Source organism: Hibiscus syriacus, unplaced genomic scaffold (genome assembly GCF_006381635.1).
Source record: "Hibiscus syriacus cultivar Baekdansim isolate YM2019G1 unplaced genomic scaffold, ASM638163v2 tig00116996_pilon, whole genome shotgun sequence".
Classification (NCBI taxonomy): domain Eukaryota; kingdom Viridiplantae; phylum Streptophyta; class Magnoliopsida; order Malvales; family Malvaceae; genus Hibiscus; species Hibiscus syriacus.
Window position 1 is genome coordinate 1,946,319 of NW_024063512.1, and position 23,557 is coordinate 1,969,875.

A 23,557-nucleotide genomic window follows, 5' to 3' on the forward strand; every position below is an offset into this window, starting at 1 on the left:
ACCATCAAATTCAGACTCAACGTGTCAAATTGAGAATCTGAGCATAATTTGAGATCAAATGGAATTTTTTATTAATATAAAAATAATTTAAAATATAAAATTAAAATCGGATGGTGGTTGTCCATTGTTTGCCGTTGTTGAACACCACCATCGATAGCCTAAAAGGTGGTCGTTCAGTACCATATTTCATCGACCATTTCGTCTCGATCCCCTGAGTTCGAATCTGATCTTTATTTTGTCGGATCATGCTCCAAACTCGATCAAAAGTAAAGAAAACGAAATGTCGCTCACCGTAGATTATGGTCGTTCGGTCCCAGATTTTATCGGTCGCTTCGCCTCGGCTCCCTGAGTTCAAATCTGACCTCCATTTTGTCAGAACATGCCCCGAAGTCCATGAATAGGAGATTGAATGTGAGGAAACCAAAATATTTTAGTCTAGAATCACAAGTTTGGGACATTTTTCAACAAAACAACCATCAAATTCAGACTCAATGTCAAATTGAGTCTCTCAGCTTAATTTGAGATCAAATGAATATCGGTTCCGAAGGCCGACGGTGGTTGACGGTGACGAGAAGGGATGATGATTATTTTAAAGATTTTTAAAAATTTATTATTTTTATTTAAAAATTATTTTTTATTTATTTTAAATTATTTTATTTTAATTATGATAAAAAAATTCCATGTCATAAAATAATAATAAAAATAATTTAGAATGACTAAATAGAAGCAATTTGAAAATTCAGTGAGTAAATAGGAAAAAATGAACATATAGTGAATAAAATAGGAGAAAGAGTAAAGTTTATTGATGAATAGTATAGTTTACCGAAAAGTTAAATACTTAGTCAACTCGTCGCACATTGACAAGTGGCTACTAGGGTTTTTCCTTGCATTATAAACACCCTTTTCGCTGAGCAGTTTCATCCACTCATGGGCTTCGGCAAAATCTCGTCTCCCGAAAATTAGACATTTTCCCCACTGAATTGCAGCGTTTATGAACATTATTTTGTGTACCAGAGGAGTCTCCGGTGACGGTCACACAATCCCTCTAAGAAGTTCTGAGCTTGCACTTTTCCTATTTTATTTTAATTTTTTGGCTGATTTTGTTAAAATGAAATTTCTTAGATCCTTTGCCCCCTTGGGGGAAAGAATTAAAAACGATGTGATGATAGAAATTCAATGGTCTGTCAATCCACTGATCTTATTTGATGTTACATTGAAGTTCCGACAGGTTATGATCGTTTTTAATTCCTTCCTTCTTTTATATTTCTTAGATAATCATTTTAGGATTTTAAGTTTTTTCCTACTGAAATTATATCTTGGGCGTGTGATGAATCTATTGTTGTAATGGGTAATTTGCGTCTGAATTAGTATTTCATGATGCTAAACACATTGGAGAACTGATGTCCACTCTTTCCGTGCGTTTGGAAAAATTATGATCTTGTGCTTATTTCTTTGGATTCCTTCGTCACTAAAGTTATGAAGGTTATGGACAATCTGGTTTTGATTACATTTTTAAATTATTAGTTTACTTTTTGTTTGCCAATTCATTTAAAGATTTTCTTTTTAATTAGTTTTTATTTATAAACTCAACTGTTTTTCGGCCATGTTTATGGTTTTAGGCAACTGATGATTTCCTATATGTAATGGGTAATTTGCGTCTGATAATTGATAATGATGCTATCACCTTGGAGATCTGATGCCATTTTCTTTGTATTACTTCTTTGACAGTTTATGTGCTTTTTCTTTTCTTTTTGAATTTGCGTTCTTGGTTCATCATTGGGTTCCAGGTTCTATATCTTAGATTTGAGTTAATGATTCAGTGTGTATCTTCAAGACGATATGTGATTTTTCGTCAGATATGCTTTAAATACTTATTCATCAGCGACATCAGTCGTAATACACAAGGCTTGTTTATGATATATTTCTTTGTTCCTGATGTTACGGATCACTAATCATGCAAGTTTAAGAATTGCACAGCCCATAATTTATGCTTTTTATTATATGTTTCCAATGCTTCACTGTGAAATGACTAAAGCAAAATCCATAATGTAAGACTGCAAGTTCAATTTGAGAATAATAAACATTAAAATTTCCTTGGACCAATCCTTTTTGTGGCCATTTTGAAACTGGAAATGACGATAACAAAAGTTGCGTTAAGTACACTTATCGTAGAAAGAGTTGATTAACTCGACAACGATTCTGAATTTAGAGCATCATTTTTTTTATCATACATTTCCCATCAAGTTTTCTGGTCATCTTCAACCTCAGGAACTCCTCGAGTGGTAAAGTCCTATACAGTGCCTTGTTCGTCATAACAAGATCAGGCAAAGGACCAATCTGGGTACCGTTTTTCGGATTACGAAATGCTGCAATCGACAGCTGCTCTTTAGCTGGATTAACCACAGCTCTATGTTCTATGCTTTTATATTCTCCATTGCTCAGAATCTGCATTTGTAACGCCTCTTTAGTCTTTGGTAAGACACATTACATTATACGATACTTCAAGTCTATTAAATATTTGTTATTACCTCAAGCATGTCTCCAATATTGATGATGAATGCCCCAGGCATGAGTTTAACTGGCACCCATTTCTCGTTTCTCTTGATCTGTAATCTTTCAACTTCATTCACTTAAGTCAGGAGTGTTAAACCTGTAGCATCAGAGTGTGGTGCTAGAGCAAAAACCTTGCTTGCCCCTGCACAAGGTGGATAATAGTTCATTCTTACTCCTTGTATTCCGTCCTCGAAAAAGCTCGCAAGCATCTCAGGATCTATCCCATGGTTCTTGGCAAACAGCTTCATCAGATGTATCATAACCTTATGTGACTCCATTGATTACTTATCAAAAGTTTCTCTGAAAGCAGCACAAATTGATCAGACAATCCATGGTATATACCCAATTATAGTGATGAAGTTGAAGGATCATTACCTGAATGAAGGGGGATTGGTTGGCCAGAATCTCATAGTTCTTAAGGGCACAGGCAGGGCAAAAAGGAAGAGCATATCCTCCCAATCAAGCTTCTGTTCTTCTGATACAACAAAGGCTTGACCATAGCCTTCAATGTGATTTGGTATCTGTGCACAAGCCATCTTCCCCTCCAAAGGCAAGTTGAAGAAGTCTTGTGTGTCCATCTTCATTTTCTCAATCACTTCATCTTCTACCCCATGATTCATCAATGCTTCACTCATCCATAAAAGCTAACTGGGTAAAAAAAAACAAGAAAGTCCTGTTGATTTAGAATTGTGTTTAGATTAGGTACCTGGAAGAAACCCCAGTCCTTGCAAACCAAATGAAATTTTTCCCGTTCATCGTCGTCGTCATCATCATCTAGTTTGCTCATGTCAATTACAGGAACCTGCAGGGATTCATCAACAGAGACTACGTCTAATTTAACCTCTGGTCTAATGTATCTGGACGGAACGTTCTTGAGGTTCTTGGATGCAAGAGCTTGGACGTTCTCAACAGGTAAAGAACCAAACTGCAGCACCTTTGTTTCCATCGCTGTAAATTTTGATGTGATCTGGTACAACACTCTCAAATTCTGATCTGAGGAAATTTTAGTTTATGTTTTATATGCTTAACAGTGACTACATTGTCACGGTAATGCGTTACTTAGAGCGTCCTTTGACTGTTGTTTATCCTTTTAATTTCTAAAATACAAATACCACCTAATTCTGTCTTTTTGTACGAATTATTGAAAACTATATCCATCTTTCAATTGTTATCTTCAATGCTTTCTGTCACCTCCTGGGATATGATCATTGGAAATCCATAATATGATAACAAGATTTTAAAAAAGCAAATAAAAAGGGATGGACCTATTTTCCCAAATGCAAAGGTGTCTAGCAAAATAGGTCTGCATGCTTTTAAGAAATGTGCTATCAAATCTAACTATTGACATAGTACTTTTGCATATAGATTCATGTTTTTGCATAACCATTTCATATGTAAGTCTAGAGATATTTTTTTGAGAATATTTTATTTTAAATAAATTTAGCGTACGTGTTGATATACAATTAGATGAATATGTTTCTTCTTCTAGTATAAATGATGTATATTCTTAATGATGATGCCGAACCTAAGAGAAGTCAAACAAAGGGCTTCACTAGTTTCAGACCTAATTTTTTTACTTCTTTTGTAGCTGAAAGCAGTGATTTAGATTTGATAAGAAATTATTTCTCATGTATTTTTATGGATGACGATCCAAAATCCCATGATAACGACATAAAATCAATACATACTAGTTTTTAGAGGGTGACCATTACTAATGATTGTGTCTAATAATACTTGGGGACTAGTTAACTTGTAAAGAAATTTTAAACCTATCAGTAATAAATGAGTCTTTTCAAAGAAACATAGACTAGACGAGTCAATACAATAGTCTAAGGCAAAACTAATAGTAAAGGGTTCACTAAAAATTTAGAGTAGATTATTTCGATACATACATTAATGTGACTAAGATCTCAATAATTTAGACTAGTTTCTATTCATTTAATTCTTAATGCATCAAATAAATATAAAATAATTTTCTTCATGAGAACTTAGACGATTCAGGAAAAGAAGTATATTTTAAGAACATAAGTCTCTGATGATCTATAATAGTTACTTGTTTAGTTTAGTTTAATTATTATAACAATTACAATGACCAAATCGAAAAAGACCGTTAAGTCATAAATTTATATATATATATATATATATTATACTAACTTTTTATCTTTGTGACCTATATTATTTATAAGTTTATCTTTTGTTCGATTTTAAATTTTACAGATCGACACATTTTAGAACTAAAATTGAGGATTTTTGATGTATTTTGGACATCTATCTCTATTTATAATAGATTGTGATAAATAAAAAAGAAATAATCTATAATTTAAATTTCATCCCTTCTCCTATTTGACAGGGATGGTCACTATTATATAAATTATCATTAGGAGTAGATGAGACATCTTTCTCAAACATTATTTCTTTATTAGTTTTTCTTTTCTTTTCTTTTCTTTTCTTTTCTTTCTTTATTATTTTGAGATTTTTAATTTAAGAATGCGAGATTTTCTGATCATTTTTTTAATATTTTTATATCTTCGTTTTATTTGTTAAATATTGATTTGTGAATTACATGAACTGATCAATTTATATAATATGAGATCTTTATGTTTTTAATTAAAATAATATAGGAATGTGTTACGAAGTGCAAGATATAATTTGAATATTTCACACTGTGGAGTTAATTAGGGTTAAGTCTCTTCCATTCATAAATTGTTGGTAAGATTAAATCCTAGACTCTTAATAAAAAAAAGAGAAGTAATTATTCGAGTGTCTCTTTGATTACCGAGAAGCAAAGAAGAAATTAAATTATTAGAGCATCCCGAGTAACTTACAAATCTATTTAAAGAATTTAGATAATTCTACGTAAAATCAGTGATTGAATTGTGAATTAAATTTTGTTAAGGACTTATGAGATCATTTGACTTAGTGGAAGAATATTAGAATTTGCAATCTTTAACCACATGAAATTGAGATTTGAATATGTAAGTATAATGACCAAGTGATATCTCTCATAATCAAGAATTATTAAATATTATGTAAAGAGTCCTTGATCCCTCTTTCCGGTTAACCTAAGTTAGAATTATTAGCTTTATTGGTTGTAAAATTAGTTAAAAATTCTTAATTTTAACAACTCTAATTCCATGAATCTATTTAAATATAGATTTCACGAAAGATAGACATTTTATTCCGAGCTGATGACTTAACCAAGATTCTGAACTAGAGCTTCATTTTATTTATCATAATTTCCCATCAAGTTTGCTGCCCAGCTTCAGTCTCATGAACTCCTCAAGTGGTACAGTCTTAAACAGTGGCTTGTTCGTCTTAACAAGATCTGGCAAAGGGCCAACTGGGTACCAACATTTGGATTGTGAAATGATGCAATTGACAGACGCTCTTTCTCCGGATTAACCACCACTCTATGTTCTATGCTTTTATATTCCCCATTGCTCATAATCTGCATTCCACGTTACATATGCAATCCGTCATGTCTAAAAGTCTATGTAGCTTCAAATAGGCATAAGGTTAAATTCATTCTTAATGTTTGATTACATGTGTTGAAAGTGATAATGTGACACATATCTAGGTAGAAATTGATGACATGTCGGAGGGGGAAAACGTGGTAATCTCACGTCAGTGACAAGCGTTAACCGTTAATGATTTTGATCTAACCACAAGTCATTTTGCTCCAAAATAAAACTTCGAGCGTCAAAGTGTTTTAAAAGAAATAGGAACCAAAATAACTATTTAGTAGAATGTTATAGATATTTTTTAGGCTTGGAATAGTTGTTATATTACCTCCATCATGTCTCCGATATTGATGATGAATGCGCCGGGGATGGGTTTAACAGGCACCCATTTATCGTTTCGCTTTATTTGTAATCCTTCAACTTCGTTGATTTGAAGCAAGAGTGTTAAGCCTGTGGCATTAGAGTGTGGTGCTACACCGTATACCTTGCTTGCCTCGGCACATGGTGTTGCGGAAGACGACTATCGGATAGAGAAAAATTGCAACTGATAATTTGAGAAAATAAAAATGAAGATAAAGAAGACACAAAATTTACGTGGAAAACCCCTAAATAATATAGGGTAAAAACCACGGTCAACGATAGAAGAATTTCACTATGAGAAAATAGGAATTACAACCTCTCTCGGTCTACCAAGGAGAAAACAATGATAATTCTCTCTTGATAAAAAGGAGGAAACAACTATCAAGAAACTTTCTAAATTCTCTCTAGTATTGGAAGAAAGCTAGAATGCTTTGGGATGGTTTTGAAGCTAAATGAGCTAGGGTATTTATAGTTGAAGCTTAAGGACTAATTTGTAAATACCCTAAATTACAATGACTAAAATATACAATTATACCATTGCTAATTTTCAACAATTAGCCAACCCTTTTTGACATTTTGTTTTTCGATGGATTTTCAACAATCTCCCACTTGAAGATTTGATTGGAACAATCATATCTTCACATCATTCTTTCTACCTTGTACCTTCATGTTGCTTACGTCTCTGAAAGGCCACAAGAGGATCGACACCAAGTAAATTTATCGGCATTGATCGCCTTCGTCATGAAATCTGCTATGTTGTCTTTGATATGGATCTTCTGCATATCTACCGTTCCTTCTTCCACCTTTTCACGAATGAAATGGTATTGAACTCGTATGTGCTTTGTCCTTGAATGAAATGTTGGATTCCTTGCTAGATGCAAGGCGCTTTGACTGTCACAAAACAGAGAGACAACTCTTGATTGTGCCCAAGCTCTCCAATAGCATCTTCAACCAAATTGCTTCTTTACTAGCTTGTGTAGCTGCTACATATTCTACCTCTGTTGTGGATGTAGCCACAACTGACTGCAACTTAGAAACCCAACTTACAGCTCCATCAGCAACTTTGAACACATATCCTATTGTAGATTTGCTTTTATCCAAATCCCCTGCATAGTCAGAATCTACATACCCATTGATTAGTAAGTTTGAACCTCCGTAACATAATGCAACATTTGAGGTCCCTTTGATGTATTTCAGGATCCTCTTTACTGTATTCCAATGCTCTTTGCCTGGATTCGCCATGTACCGACTAACCACTCCCACTGCTTGTGCAATGTCTGGTCTTGTGCATATCATAGCGAACATTAAACTTCCCACTGCTGATGCATACAGTACTCGAGACATCTCCATCCTCTCTTCTTCACTGCTAGGACTCATACTAGAGGATAATTTGAAGTTAATAGGAAGAGGGGTAGAAATTGGCTTACAATCTTGCATGCTAAATCGTGACAGATCTTCTTCAAGTATTTTTTTGTGAAAGCCAAATCTTTCAATTACTTCTGTCTCGGTGAATTTGCATCCCTAGAATCTTGTTTGCTGATCCCAAGTCTTCATTTCAAATTCCCTAGCAGTTGCCTTCAATTCGTCAATATGATCTTTGTTGGTCCTACAACCAACAGTCATCCACATACAACAGTAATATAACAAACAACAGTCGTTATCACCAGACCTCTTGAAATAAGCACAAGAGTCTGCATTAAGTCTGTTGTATCCAAGACACATAATGAAGGAATCAAATCTCTTATACCAACACCTCGGCGCCTGCTTTAGACCGTACAAAGATTGTTCAACCTGCAAACCAAGTTCTTCTTTATTCTTCTTCAAACCTTCTGGCTGGAGCATATAAATCTCTTCTTCAAGGTTTCCATGAAGAAAAGATGTTTTAACATCTAGCTGCTCTAGATGTAAGTTTAATGTAGCACACATTGCCAAGACTACTCGAACTGTTGTTAGTCGAACCACAGGAGAAATTTTTTTATTAAAATCAATACCTTCTTTTTGAGCATATCCTTTGACCACCAGTCTTGCACGATACCTATACACTTGATCGTCACATTTCGCTTGATTTTGAAGACCCTTTGTTACCAATTGGCTTCCTTCCTTGTGGTAGTGGCGCAATGTCCCAGTATTATTTTATGAAGGGCTTCGATTTCTTCTTGCATCGCCATCATCCACAGTGAGCTAGCTGTTTATTGCCTCCGGGTATGTTGATGGCTCACCGTCCTCTGTAAAAGGCAGTATGCAATAATACCTTCTATAACATAATCTGAGTGCCAATTAGGACGTCTTCTCACACGATCTGATTGATGAGTTGTTGGAGCTTTAGAATTTTGTGGTTCTTGTTCATCATGTACTGGTTCTGCTTCAGAAGAATCTCCTTGTTCAAACAATTTTTCCACATGTATCTATGTAGTCTCTGACTTTTCAGCGCTATCATCATCTTCTTTTCTTTGTAGCTTATCTTCTACAAAGATAACATCCTACTGATGACTACTTTTGGGCAGTGGAATCCCATAAGCGATACCCCTTGACTCCATCAGCATACCCCAAGAATTTGCATTTCCTGGATTTTGGATCCAGCTTTGAGATTTTTTGGGAGTTATACATCACGTACACAATACTTCCAAATATATGGAGGCTTGAATAATCAGCTGGTTTACCAGTCCACATCTACATTGGTGTCTTCAGCTCTATTGCAGTTGATGGAGCTCGATTCACCAAATAACAAGCGGTATTAACTACTTCTGCCCAGAATGATTTTTCTAGGCCTGCATCCCTTAACATTGCTCTTGTTCTTTCTAACAAGGTTTTGTTCATCCTCTCTGCCACTCCATTTTGTTGAGGAGTGTTCGCCACTGTTAACTGTCTTTTGATGCTTTCTTTCCTGCAAAAGTCATCAAATTCTTCGCTTGTGTATTATCCTCCATTATCTGTTCTGAAACACTTGATCTTATTTCCATAATCAAGTTCCAACCGCGCCTTGAAGTTTTTGAAATTTGAAAATACGTCTGACTTCTTCTTGATAGGGTACACCCAACATCTCCTGGAGTAGTCATCAATAAATGAGACAAAGTATTTTGCTCCACCTAGGGATGTAACTGGTGCTTGCCATACGTCAGAGTGAACCAATTCTAGAACACTTTTGCCTCTAGAATTTGATTTGTTGAATTTCAACCGGTGCTGCTTACTTGTTATGCAATGCTCACACAAGGTAAGTGATACATTTTTTAAGCCTGGAAGTAGCTTTTGCTCCACAAGGACTTTCATTCCTTGTTCTGATATGTGTCCAAGTTTCTGATGCCATAGCATTGTCGAATATGAACTACATGAGGCAACAGAGGCTTCTGCTTCTACCAAAGTCTCTCCCTTCAGCATGTACAAGTTTACAGCTATCTTTTCACCTTTCAGCACCACAACGCTCCATGGAACACCTTCATGATTCTTTCCGTGTTTCAATCTTGCTTGCATTATTATCCAACAATCCGTAGGATAATAAATTTTTCTTCAGGCCTTTCACGTGCCGCACATCTTGAACAACTTTAATTGTTCCATCATACATCTTTAATTTGATGGTTTCCACGCCAATGATCTCTAAGGCATGATCATTGCAACTATACACAGATTCTCCTGAGACATGTTCATAATGATGGAACCATTCTCTTCTTGAGGTCATGTGATATGTTGCTCCCGAATCAATGATCCTATATCTGTAAAAAAAATTTGCCTTCCACGGTGGTTGACTGTAACATCCTCCATGCCGGGTTAGTGATTAATTTGCAAAGTTTCAACAATTGGTGATTAAAGTAGAATAATTATATAGTTAAAAAAATAATGGTTAGTAAATATGAAATGTATGTAAGGACAAAATGGTCATTTATAAGGAAAAATTATAATTAAAAAAATGTTATGGGGTTATATTAGAACCCACGTGGGGCTTGTGGAGGAAACAAAGGTTTCCAGAATCCTCTCATTTCTTCTTCCTTCTTTCTATCTTCTTCTCTTCCTTCTCCAAACGTGAAGCTTGCAAGTAAAGGTAAGAATCTGAACTTGGTAGTTTCTCTGATTTTTAAGATTGGAAATGGAAGTTTGGATGTTATATAAGCTAAAGGAAAGCTTATATGGCATTAAGACAACAGATAAGTGTTTTAGAGATAGATTTGGAAAATGAGTTTTTAGATGAAATTTTGATATGGATGAGTTTTTGATGTTTGAATAAGATTTTTGACTTGTCAATAAGTTAATTAAGAAGTATGAAGTAATAATTGAAATTAGAACAAGTTGGAATTGGAGTAAGATTCTTCAATTCTATATGGATGAGTAGTTTTCTTAGTTTTAGAGGTATTGAATGGATAATAATTAGTTTAAGTAAGTGTATGAAAGCTAAGAGTATTAAAGGGAGTGAAATATGTATATTTGAGCTGAAAGGAAAGGATTTTTGAGCTCAAAATAGGATTTTCGGGCTAGGGGAATCGGTACCCATTCAAGGGGAACCGATACCCCCTCAACGAATATGAATTTCCAGAATGCTAGAGGGGAATCGATACCCTAGGGCGGAACCGATTCCCCCATGAGAAAAAAAAGAAGAAAAGAAAGAAAGACTAAGCTATTAATTTCTTAATTAGTAAGCTATTAAGCTTAATTTCAAGACATAGACATCTGATGATCATCTGAAAATTATGTTTATGTAGATACCGAGCCTACACGAGTTCGGGAACAATCTACAAGTAGGATCGATCGAGGAAAAGGCAAAGAAGTATAGGTGAGTGCATATGCATAGCATGATTATAAAATATACTTCATTCTAGACTTGTGATAAGTCTAGATTTTATATCTTGGTACATGAGCATATTCTGTATTATGAGACATGACATGAGTTCATATAAATGCATTATATGACATGAATATGTGGGAAAGTTATGAGCTATGTGAAAAGGTAAGAAATTACATGTCTACGCGATATAGACTACGTGAAATGTAAAAGCCCATGTTATGTAGATGAGAACTATAGGTATAGTTAGCATGCCAAGGGTAGAGGGTCTACGCGGTCCTTCGGGACATATGTATATTCTTTGGAACATGTGTGAAGTCTTGAAAGACACATGCTTGATCCTTAGTATATGTATATAATTCTTAAGGAATTCTATGTGGTCCTTATGGACATCATTATATGGCACTACGGTGCAATTCTACGCGGTCCTTCAGGATATATATATATTCTGTGGAACATGTGTGAAGTCTTGGAAAGACACATACTTGATCCCTAGTATATGTATATGATTCTTAAGGAATTATATGTGGTCCTTATGGACATCATTATATGGCACTACGGTGCAATTCTACGCGGCACTTCGGTGCATTTATACGAGCTGTGGTGACAGCATAGTGCACAACCTCACATTACTCAGATACCTTAGGTTCTCAATATGCTATCATGGGCCAATAAACTTATTAATACAGATTCATGAATGTTACAGTCATACGCTTACAGGTATGGATATTGATGATGTATACTACATTGATTAAGTACATGTTTGCATCTCATCTCATATGATCATGACATTTTCATTACATTGCCTTGTTATTATTACTGCCTCACTAAGTCGATGACTTAGCGTGTGAGTGTTTCACACGTAGGATCCGAGAAAATAGACGAGACAGGTGAAGCAGCTTGACAGCATTACTCCTGCAACCACCAGATCAGAAGCAACTTAATCAGTAGGTCATTTTGTTATGTAAATGGCAGTTGGCATGTAATTAAAGGGTTAAGTTGTGTATGCTCTGAACATTTTGATAAACTTATATTACAATATGTATATTATTGTATTTTCTTAATATAAGTTCAATTATTTTGCTATTATTGGTTAAGAGTCGTGTTTTAAAAGTTAATGTAATATCTCTGACTCCTATCCGGGTCGGGTACGGGTTGGGGGTGTTACATTTAATGGTATCAGAGCTATGGTTTAGCCGATTCTAGGCATAAACCAGAGTCTATAGAGTCTTTAAATGGAATACATGCCAACAAATAGTGAGAACTTCTGATCTGGTATAGTATGAATATGTTGTTTTGCTAATAGAACAATGTGTTTATTCTTATTAGATGTCCGGACATAATAGCTCCCGAAGTGAAGCGGGAGAAGATAGGCATGCTGAAAGTAGTAATTCACCTGCCCTGGCCAGGCAAGGTGAAGAACATGCATCTCAATGAGTACCTGTGCAAGATCAAGATACGTTCTTCATAACGTTAGACGCTATTCTGACGCGTCTTCAACCTTCTGCTCCACTAACTCAAAGAATTAATGTAGCAAAAGAGTTGAGAGGTTTAGGAGCTTCCGAATTTAAGGGAGAAGCTGAGGAAGGTCCAGTGTCAGCGGATCTTTGGTTGAATGATTTGAAAATCATGTTAGATGGTCTCCACTGTTCCGAAGTGGAGAAATTAGATGGAGCTGTGTCTTTATTGAGGGGTCAGGCGATGATATGGTGGACGAACGTCACCATGAGGATGTCAACCGACCAGTTGACTTGGTCTTTGTTTTTAGAAGAATTTAAAAACAAATATTTTGGAGATCAGTTTATCCGACAAATGAAGCAGGAGTTTATGAATTTGAAGCAGATGAGCCGCTCTGTATATGAGTACGAATGTGAGTTTAATAAGCTGAGCAGGTTTGCAGCTGAGCTTGTGCCTACTGAAAAAGATGCTTGCGAATGGTTCGTGGAGGGCTTGCGCCCTAGACTTAAAGAAATGTTGATAGTATTAAACTTGTCCTCGTTCCAGGAGGTGATCAATCGTGCAAAAGCTCTTGAAAGGGCTCAGAATGAATGATTTGGGGACTCAAGAGTTTAGACATCAAAGAGGACGACTACTTCTTCTAGCTCAGTACCAAAAAAAAGGGGAAGAGACTCGGGATTTCGATCGCAAACTAGATCAGAATCAGTTGCATCGTCTGCTAGGGGAGCAAGTCAGGCAAGACCTAGACAGACGCAGTCAGTGGAATCTGGTGCTGGGAGATCTACTCCGAGTCAAGGGAGACAGTGTCAGCACTGTGGGAAAAACCATTATGGGGCTTGTCGTATGGCTGCTGGGACTTGTTTTCGATGCGGAGATGCCGGACATTTTATTCGGGATTGCCCTTTGATTGTTGGTGAGCCTGCACCATCTGGAAGAGTTGGTTCTTCCTCACAAAGAGGACGAGGAAGAGGCAGAGGAAGGAACCCGTCTGAATTCTTTGCTCAACCTGAAGTTCGATCCACTGCTCGAGTATACAATCTAAAGACAAGTGAAGACCGTGATGACCCTGATGTTATAGCAGGTACTTTTTAGTTGTATGATAAATTAGTATTGGTGCTGATTGATCCGGGTTCTAATTATTCTTATATTACCAGTAAGTTAGTAAAGGAGTTGAGGATTCCTATAGAAGCTACGAGTAATGTGATGATAGTAACTAATCCGTTAGGGCATAGTACTCAGGTGGACAAAGTCTGTAAGGGGTGTCCCATAAAGGTTCAGGGAATTGAATTCCCTGCTAATCTGATGGAATTACCCTTTGACGAGTTTGAAGTGATTCTGGGAATGGATTGGTTGTTTCATTATTATGGGAATGTCGACTGTAGATTGAAAAAGGTAACCCTGAAGAGTCCAGAAGGAATAGAAGTTAATGTGATCAGTGAAATGTGTAATCCTTTAGCAAATGTAATATCAGTGATGTCTTCCAAGAAATTATTGCTACAAGGATGTCAAGGTTTTCTTGCAAATGTGATTGATTCAAGAGCTCAAGAGAAAAGGTTAGAGGAGATTCCAATAGTTCGAGAGTTCCCTGATGTTTTTCCTGTTGAGCTGCCAGGATTTACCTCCGGATAGAGAGGTAGAATTTCAAATTGAAGTAATGCCAGGAACCGCTCCAATTGCAATGGCACCTTATCGGATGGCTCCGAAGGAATTGCAAGAGTTAAAGAATCAAATTGCGAGAATTGTTAGAAAAAGGATTTATTCGACCAAGTGTGTCACCTTGGGGAGCTCCGGTGTTATTTGTTAAGAAGAATGATGGATCAATGCGTCTCTGTATTGATTATCGATAGCTTAATAAGGTGACCATCAAGAACAAGTATCCCCTTCCGCGCATTGATGACTTGTTTGATCAACTAAAAGGAGCTTCGGTATTTTGGAAGATCGATCTACGTTCGGGTTATCATCAATTGAAGATCCAGGAGAAAGATATTCCGAAGACAGCTTTCAGAACGAGATATGGTCATTATGAATTCATCGTAATGCCATTCGGAGTAACGAATGCACCTGCTGCTTTCATGGATCTCATGAACAGGATTTTTCAGCCCTATCTGGACCAGTTTGTTGTTGTCTTTATTGATGACATACGGGTGTACTCGAAATCCCATGAAGAGCACAACACACATTTGAGGCTAGTTTTGCAAATTCTCAGGAATAAAAATCTCTATGCGAAATTGTCCAAATGTGAGTTCTGGTTAAAGGAAGTAATTTTCTTGGGGCATGTGATCTCGGCAGTTGGGATTGAGTAGACCCTCAGAAGGTTAAAGCTATAATGGATTGGGAAGTTCCTAAGAATGTGTCTGAAGTTCGGAGTTTTCTTGGACTTGCCGGTTACTATCGAAGATTCGTTAAGAATTTTTCGATGATTGTGCTGCCTCTAACAAAGCTAATGAGAAAGAACGTACCATTTGTTTGGACATCTGAATGTCAAGAAAGCTTCGAAGCTTTAAAGAGAATTCTGACGGAAACTCCGATATTGGTTCAACCGGAATCTGGCAAGAATTTTGTAGTATACAGTGACGCATCCCATAACGGGTTGGGGTGTGTATTAATGCAAGAAGGAAAGGTGGTAGCGTATGCATCGAGACAGTTGAAACCACATGAAAGGAATTACCCCACTCATGATTTAGAAATGGCTGCTGTAGTATTCGCTCTCAGGATTTGGCGTCATTATCTTTATGGGGAGCGTTGTTACTTATATACGGATCATAAGAGCCTGAAGTACCTGATGACTCAAAAAGAATTGAATTTGAGGCAACGTAAATGGGTAGAGTTTTTAAAGGATTATGATGTGATAATTGACTAACATCCCGGAAAGGCTAATGTGGTAGCAGATGCTCTGAGTAGAAAGACGTTTGCAGCTTTACGAGCTATGGATGCAAGATTATCTTTAACGGGAGACGGTGGTCTTTGTGCAGAATTAACCCTTAAACCAGTATGGTTGGAACGGATATGAGAATTACAAAGTAAAGATGAAATGTGTTTGAAAAGAATTGAACAAGTAAAGAACAAAGAGATTAAAAACTTTGAGATTAAGTCAGATGGAAATCTATATTGTAAAGGAAGAATTGTAATACCCGACAATGACGACTTGAAGAAAGAAATTTTATCAGAGGCTCATTGCAGTCCGTTAACGATGCACCCGGGTGGAACCAAGATGTATATGGATTTGAAGAATCGATTTTGGTGGTCAGGGATGAAACGAAGCATCACCGAATTTGTGTCTAAGTGTTTGATATGTCAACAAGTCAAAGCCGAGCATCAAGTTCCATCAGGATTATTGCAACCGCTTTTCATTCCTCAATGGAAATGGGAAAATGTTACGATGGATTTTGTTTTGGGGTTACCCTTGACCCCGAACAAAAGAGAATCAATCTGGGTAATTGTTGATCGATTAACTAAGTCAGCGCATTTCCTTCCGGTTAGAACGGATTTCTCTAAGGAAAAGTATGCAGAGCTGTATATTAGAGAAGTTATTAGATTGCATGGAGTACCTGTTTCCATAGTCTCTGATCGAGACCCTCGATTCACTTCTAGATTCTGGAAATCTTTGTATGAAGCGTTGGGAACTCGTTTAAACTTTAGTACGGCTTTTCATCCTCAGACTGATGGGAAATCAGAGAGAACTATTCAGATATTAGAAGATATGTTGAGAGCATGCGTAATGGAATTTAAAGGATCATGGGAAAAGTATTTACCGCTGGCAGAGTTCGCTTACAACAATAGCTATCAGTCGAGTATTAAAATGGCTCCCTATGAAGCTCTTTATGGAAGGAAATGTCGTACGCCTTTGAACTGGTACGAGCTCAAAGATAAAGAAGTGCTTGGTCCTGAGTTGATTCAGGAAGTAGAAGAAAAGGTCCAGATAATTCAGAGTAATCTCAGAGCTGCAGCAGACAGACAGAAATCATATGCAGATCTAAAAAGGAAAGAAATTGAATTTCAAGTTGGAGATAAAGTGTTTTTAAAAGTGTCCCCATGGAAGAAGGTGTTGAGATTTGGTCGAAAAGGAAAATTGAGTCCTCGGTTTATTGGACCATATGAGATTGTAAAGAGAGTAGGACCTGTAGCATATCAGCTAGCTTTACCACTTGAGATGGAAAAGATACATGATGTCTTTCACGTTTCAATGCTTCGAAGATATCGATCGGATCTCTCCCATATCCTAAATCCAGAAGAGATCGAGGTACAACCGGATATGACTTATGAGGAAGAACCGATTCAAATTTTAGCTCATGAGGTTAAGCAATTGAGGAACAAGACTATTCCTTTGGTCAAAGTGTTGTGGAGAAACCACAAAGTAGAAGAAGCAACATGGGAGCGTGAGGAGGATATGAGGAATCAGTATCCCCATCTCTTTTCTTATTGAAAATTCGAGGACGAAGTTTCTTAAGGGAGGGAGATTTGTAACATCCTCCATGCCGGGTTAGTGATTAATTTGCAAAGTTTCAACAATTGGTGATTAAAGTAGAATAATTATATAGTTAAAAAAATAATGGCTAGTAAATATGAAATGTATGTAAGGACAAAATGGTCATTTGTAAGGAAAAATTATAATTAAAAAATGTTATGGGGTTATATTAGAACCCACGTGGGGCTTGTGGAGGAAACAAAGGTTTCCAGAATCCTCTCATTTATTCTTCCTTCTTTCTTATCTTCTTCTCTTCCTTCTCCAAACGTGAAGCTTGCAAGTAAAGGTAAGAATCTGAACCTTGGTAGTTTCTCTGATTTTTAAGATTGGAAATGGAAGTTTGGATGTTATATAAGCTAAAGGAAAGCTTATATGGCATTAAGACAACAAGATAAGTGTTTTAGAGATAGATTTGGAAAATGAGTTTTTAGATGAAATTTTGATATGGATGAGTTTTTGATGTTTGAATAAGATTTTTGACTTGTCAATAAGTTAATTAAGAAGTATGAAGTAATAGAATTGAAATTAGAACAAGTTGGAATTGGAGTAAGATTCTTCAATTATATGGATGAGTAGTTTTCTTAGTTTTAGAGGTATTGAATGGATAATAATTAGTTTAAGTAAGTGTATGAAAGCTAAGAGTATTAAAGGGAGTGAAATATGTATATTTGAGCTGAAAGGAAAGGATTTTCGAGCTCAAAATAGGATTTTTGGGCTAGGGGAATCGGTACCTATTCAAGGGGAACCGATACCCCCTCAACGAATATGAATTTCCAGAATGCTAGAGGGGAATCGATACCCCAGGGGGGGAACCGATTCCCCCATGAGAAAAAAAAAGAAGAAAAGAAAGAAAGACTAAGCTATTAATTTCTTAAATTAGTAAGCTATTAAAGCTTAATTTCAAGACATAGACATCTGATGATCATCTTGAAAATTATGTTTATGTAGATACCGAGCCTACACGAGTTCGGGAACAATCTACAAGTAGGATCGATCGAGGAAAAGGCAAAGAAGTATAGGTGAGTGCATATGCATAGCATGATTATAGAAATATACTTCATTCTAGACTTGTGATAAGTCTAGATTTTATATCTTGGTACATGAGCATATTCTGTATTATGAGACATGACATGAGTTCATATAAAATGCATTATATGACATGAATATGTGGGAAAAGTTATGAGCTATGTGAAAAGGTAAGAAATTACATGTCTACGCGATATAGACTACGTGAAATGTAAAAGCCCATGTTATGTAGATGAGAACTATAGGTATAGTTGGCATGCCAAGGGTAGAGGGTCTACGCGGTCCTTCGGGACATATGTATATTCTTTGGAACATGTGTGAAGTCTTGAAAGACACATGCTTGATCCTTAGTATATGTATATAATTCTTAAGGAATTCTATGTGGTCCTTATGGACATCATTATATGGCACTACGGTGCAATTCTACGCGGTCCTTCGGGATATATATATATTCTGTGGAACATGTGTGAAGTCTTGGAAAGACACATACTTGATCCCTAGTATATGTATATGATTCTTAAGGAATTATATGTGGTCCTTATGGACATCATTATATGGCACTACGGTGTAATTCTACGTGGCACTTCGGTGCATTTATACGAGCTGTGGTGACAGCATAGTGCACAACCTCACATTACTCAGATACCTTAGGTTCTCAATATGCTATCATGGGCCAATAAACTTATTAATACAGATTCATGAATGTTACAGTCATACGCTTACAGGTATGGATATTGTATATGTATATAATTCTTAAGGAATTATATGTGGTCCTTATGGACATCATTATATGGCACTACGGTGCAATTCTACGCGGCACTTCGGTGCATTTATACGAGCTGTGGTGACAGCATAGTGTACAACCTCACATTACTTAGATACCTTAGGTTCTCAATATGCTATCATGGGCCAATAAACTTATTAATACAGATTCATGAATGTTACAGTCATACGCTTACAGGTATGGATATTGATGATGTATACTACATTGATTAAGTACATGTTTGCATCTCATCTCATATGATCATGACATTTTCATTACATTGCCTTGTTATTATTACTGCCTCACTAAGTCGATGACTTAGCGTGTGAGTGTTTCACACGTAGGATCCGAGAAAATAGACGAGACAGGTGAAGCAGCTTGACAGCATTACTCCTGCAACCACCAGATCAGAAGCAACTTAATCAGTAGGTCATTTTGTTATGTAAATGGCAGTTGGCATGTAATTAAAGGGTTAAGTTGTGTATGCTCTGAACATTTTGATAAACTTATATTACAATATGTATATTATTGTATTTTCTTAATATAAGTTCAAATATTTTGCTATTATTGGTTAAGAGTCGTGTTTTAAAAGTTAATGTAATATCTCTGACTCCTATCCGGGTCGGGTACGGGTTGGGGGTGTTACATTGACGCTTCACAACATAGAGCATCTCCATCATCTGAAGTGTTTGCGATATTGCCTTGTGGGTTGGAGTTTTTATTTAGACTCCAACAATCCTTCTTCAAGTGACCCTTCTTTCCACAGTTGTAGCACTTTAAATTCTTCTTGCTCCTCGACTTCGATCTACCATGTTTGTGACTGTTGCTTTGGCCACGTTCTGTTGATCTCCCTCTCATCGTTGTCATCGTTGTCAATGCTTCTGCTTGTTGCAGATTTACTTGTCTGTCTTCCTTGTTTTTGCACCGATTTTCTTCTTGTAGAACAGCAGCTGCAACGTCATCGAAGACTAGACTGGTGAAATTATTGTTTGTCAAGTTGATGATGAGTTGATCATACGAATCAGGTAGACTTTGAAGTAGAAGTTCAGCACGTTCTTGTTCTCCTATTTTACAACTTAAGGATGTAAGCTGAGAAAATAAAGTGTTCAGTGTATTTAAGTGCTCCGTCACTGAAGTAGATTCTGGCATACAGAGAGTGTACAATTTTCTATTAAGGAAAATTTTATTGTGCAGCGATGTGGCCTCGTACAATTTGGTGAGATGATTTCATATCTCCTTAGTTATCTTCTTCTCCTCGATGCTTGACAATACTTCATCTGCTAATGCTAGATGAAAGTTTGCCATAGCATTCCCGTCCATTTCGATCCATTTGTTGTCATCTGTGAAATCCACTAGTCTTTCATTGATAGCTACTAGACAACCGTCTTTCCTCATGATGGCCTTCATCTTCAATTTCCACAATGAGAAATTTCTCCCATTGAATTTTTCAATATCAAATTCCATTGCCATAGCTTCTTTTACGGATAGCTCCCAACATTTCACTATCGTGAATAGTTCTTTGGAACCTTTAAAGAATGGGTAATAACTTCTTACTTTCTTATGTTGGAGGATCCACCTTTTGGTGGCAACCACAAAGACAATAAGCAGATATTACACACTCTAATCTGGCTCGAATACCAATTGTTGCGGAAGACGGCTATCGGATAAAGCAAAATCGCAACTGATAATTTGATAAAATAAAAATGAAGATAAAGAAGACACAAAATTTACGTGTAAAACTCCTAAATAATATAGGGTAAAAACCACGGGCAACGGTAGAAGAATTTCACTATGAGAAAATAGGAATTACAACCTCTCTCGATCTACCAAGGAGAAAACAATGATAATTCTCTCTTGATAAAAAGGAGAAAACAACTCTCAAGAAACTTTCTAAATTCTCTCTAGTATTGGAAGAAAGCTAAAATGCTTTAGGATGGTTTTGAAGCTAAATGAGCTAGGGTATTTATAGTTGAAGCTTAAGGACTAATTTGTAAATACCCTAAATTATAATGACTAAAATATACAATTATACCATTGCTAATTTTCAACAATTAGCCAACCCTTTTTGACATTTTGTTTTTCGATGGATTTTAAATCCACTTTTCGGTGGATTAATTCCACCTTTCGGTGGATTTTCAACACATGGCGGATAATAATTCATTTTTTACTCCCTGTAATCCGTCCTGATGAAAAGAGCTTACAAGCTTCTCAGGATCAGTTCCAAGGTTCTTGGCAATCAGCTTAATGAGATGAATCTTAACCTTATTTAATTCAATCAAGTACTTATCGAAGGCTGATCTGAAAACAGCACAAGTTTATCAGAAAATTCATGGTATACACTGATGAAGTTGAAGGATCATTACCTGAATGAAGGGGGATTGGTCGGCCAGAATCTCATGTTTCTTGTGGAAACAGGCAGGCCCGAAAGGAAGAGCATGTCGCCCCAATCAAGCTTCTGGTCTTCTGAAACAACGAAGGATTGACCATAGCCTTCGATGTGATTGGGAATCAGTGCATAAGCCATCTTCTCCTCCAATGGCAAGTTGAAGAACTCTTGTATATCCATCTTCATTTTCTCAATCACTTCATCTTCTACCCCATGATTCATCAACTGTTTCACCCGTCAAATAAAAATGAACTCTATGTCCATTTCAAAAAAAGTTAGCGTTCATTCAGTAATGTGTTTAGATTAGGTACCTGGAAGAAACCCCAGTATTTGCAAGCCAAATGGAGTTTTTTCTGTTCATCAACATCATCATCTAGTTTACTCATGTCAATTACAGGAATCTGCAGGGATTCATCAACAGAAACTACATCGAATTCAACCTCTGGCCTGATGTATCTGGGTGGAATGTTCTTGAGGTTCTTGGATGCAAGAGATTGGACATTCTCAACAGGTAAATAACCGATCGGAACTAAGCTCTGCACCTTTGTTTCCATTTCCGTAAAGCTGTCTCAAATTCTGATCTGAGAATATTTTGATGTCTATTTATAGCAATATCACGTTGATGCGTTAGGTGATTTCTTAAAGGGTCTTTTGAATGCCTCTTGAGATCAGATCTTTGGAAATCTATAATGGACCCTCCATTAATGCCAATGATAGCAAGGAATAACTATTAATGCATTCAAGTGTCTCTTCTACAGGTTGCCATGGACTCTCAATCATCATCTACAAGTCTCTTGGGAGCAAGTTTTAGCATGTCCCTCAACTATACCTTCTACAAGCAGATCTAGAGTGGTCCTAATCGGGACGGACGTATGATTTTATATTAAAGAGGTGAAATTCTTAAATTTTAGGGAGCAAGCTTATAAAATTCTAAGAGACGAAAACATATTATAAATAAAAAATAAAAAGATTTAAAATAAATGATAATTTAAAAATTTTAGGGTAACTGCCTCCAGCCATCCCCTCAATCTATCCCTCCAGCCAAAGCAATTCCTGTTGCTGCAGGTTCTTTGCCCTCACAATCGTCAGCCCCTACAATCTGCCTCTACCTTGCCACTTGATGCCTCTCATCCTTCTTATTTAAGACCATCTTCCCCCTCAGTTCATCCAATTGATACTTGTGCTCGAACAAAATCACTTAAACCCAAAGTTATACAGTACCCCAGGCCCCAACATCCTCTTACCTTTTTGTCCACCTTCAGAAATCGAACCAGCTTCATACTCTAAGGCTGCTAAAAGGAGAAGTGCCAGGATCCTATGAGCCTAAGACAGATAAGTACAAAGCCCATTGCGACAATAACACAATATTGAAACTTGTTCCTTGTCTTTTGGATGCGAATATGGTTGGTAGTAAATTTTGATTATCTGATCTGGTACAACAGTCTCACCTCAGAAGCATGGAATTCTTATACGAGACTTGCAAACGAAAGTGACATATGAGACGCATATAGCATAATCCTATATAATCTATGATGTAGTGTATGTTAGTGGTAGTTTTAAGTATTAATTAAGTTCCTATATATTTGTTCAGTTGTGAATTAGATCGATGATGTCACATTGATTGATCGAAACAACGTCTAATTCGAAATCAGATAAAATCATATATTTGTAATCAAAGGTACACTAATAGAGGCTTAAATACAATCAATGCGTATATAGAAGAAGTTTACGAAAAAAATTGGTCTAAATTATTTTGATACACTCTCATCATGTAACTAAGATCTCCATAATTCATGTTTTGTTTGCTTTAGCTTTTATTCATAATTTTCTGATACATCAAATAGATGTAAAGACAATTTTTTTTTAATTATGAATCAGATAAAGAGATTTACTTATCAACCTCTACGATTTTTGAAAAGAAAATGTCCATATAACACTCATTATATGGTTATACACTCATTAAGACCATCATAATCCATAATAGTTACTTATTTCGATAAGTATAGTTTGATCATTATAGCAATTACAAGGACCATATGGAAAAGTACCTCTCAGATCATATGACTAAAGGAGAGAAGGTTGAAATTTATGATCTTCATAAGCACATAAAATTGAGATATGAGTAAGTACAATGACCAAAGTCATATATCTTTTATATTCAAAGAATTATTAAGGTACATGCATTGAATTTTAGTAGGTACATTGAAGAAACGTTGATATTCAATTTTTAAGGGTTAATCTCCCAAGACTAATGCATCACATGAAATTGTTCCATGAACTTGTGTGGTTCATGTGACGAAGATTAGGGTATGTGCAT

The 23,557-nt window shown here is 36.3% G+C and overlaps 1 long non-coding RNA gene, 4 other non-coding genes and 1 pseudogene across 5 annotated transcripts; 4 read left to right on the plus strand and 2 right to left on the minus strand.

Annotated features, from left to right (window-relative positions):
• Nucleotides 1-983: 983 nt before the first annotated feature.
• Nucleotides 984-1,063, plus strand: LOC120193782. Its single transcript, XR_005522907.1, has one exon. It is a non-coding gene; the product is annotated as a small nucleolar RNA U61 (small nucleolar RNA).
• Nucleotides 1,064-1,154: 91 nt separating this feature from the next.
• LOC120193783 lies at nucleotides 1,155-1,239 on the plus strand. The gene has a single exon (XR_005522908.1). It is a non-coding gene; the product is annotated as a small nucleolar RNA snoR14 (small nucleolar RNA).
• A 76-nt stretch (nucleotides 1,240-1,315) lies between these two features.
• Nucleotides 1,316-1,409, plus strand: LOC120193780. Its single transcript, XR_005522905.1, has one exon. It is a non-coding gene; the product is annotated as a small nucleolar RNA Z101 (small nucleolar RNA).
• Nucleotides 1,410-1,614: 205 nt separating this feature from the next.
• LOC120193781 lies at nucleotides 1,615-1,705 on the plus strand. The gene has a single exon (XR_005522906.1). It is a non-coding gene; the product is annotated as a small nucleolar RNA Z101 (small nucleolar RNA).
• Nucleotides 1,706-2,175: 470 nt separating this feature from the next.
• LOC120193646 lies at nucleotides 2,176-2,979 on the minus strand. The gene is made up of 3 exons (XR_005522870.1): nucleotides 2,929-2,979; nucleotides 2,529-2,853; nucleotides 2,176-2,445 (listed from the first exon to the last, which is right to left on the minus strand). It is a non-coding gene; the product is annotated as an uncharacterized LOC120193646 (long non-coding RNA).
• A 2,771-nt stretch (nucleotides 2,980-5,750) lies between these two features.
• Nucleotides 5,751-21,794, minus strand: LOC120193598 (annotated as a pseudogene).
• Nucleotides 21,795-23,557: the final 1,763 nt, after the last annotated feature.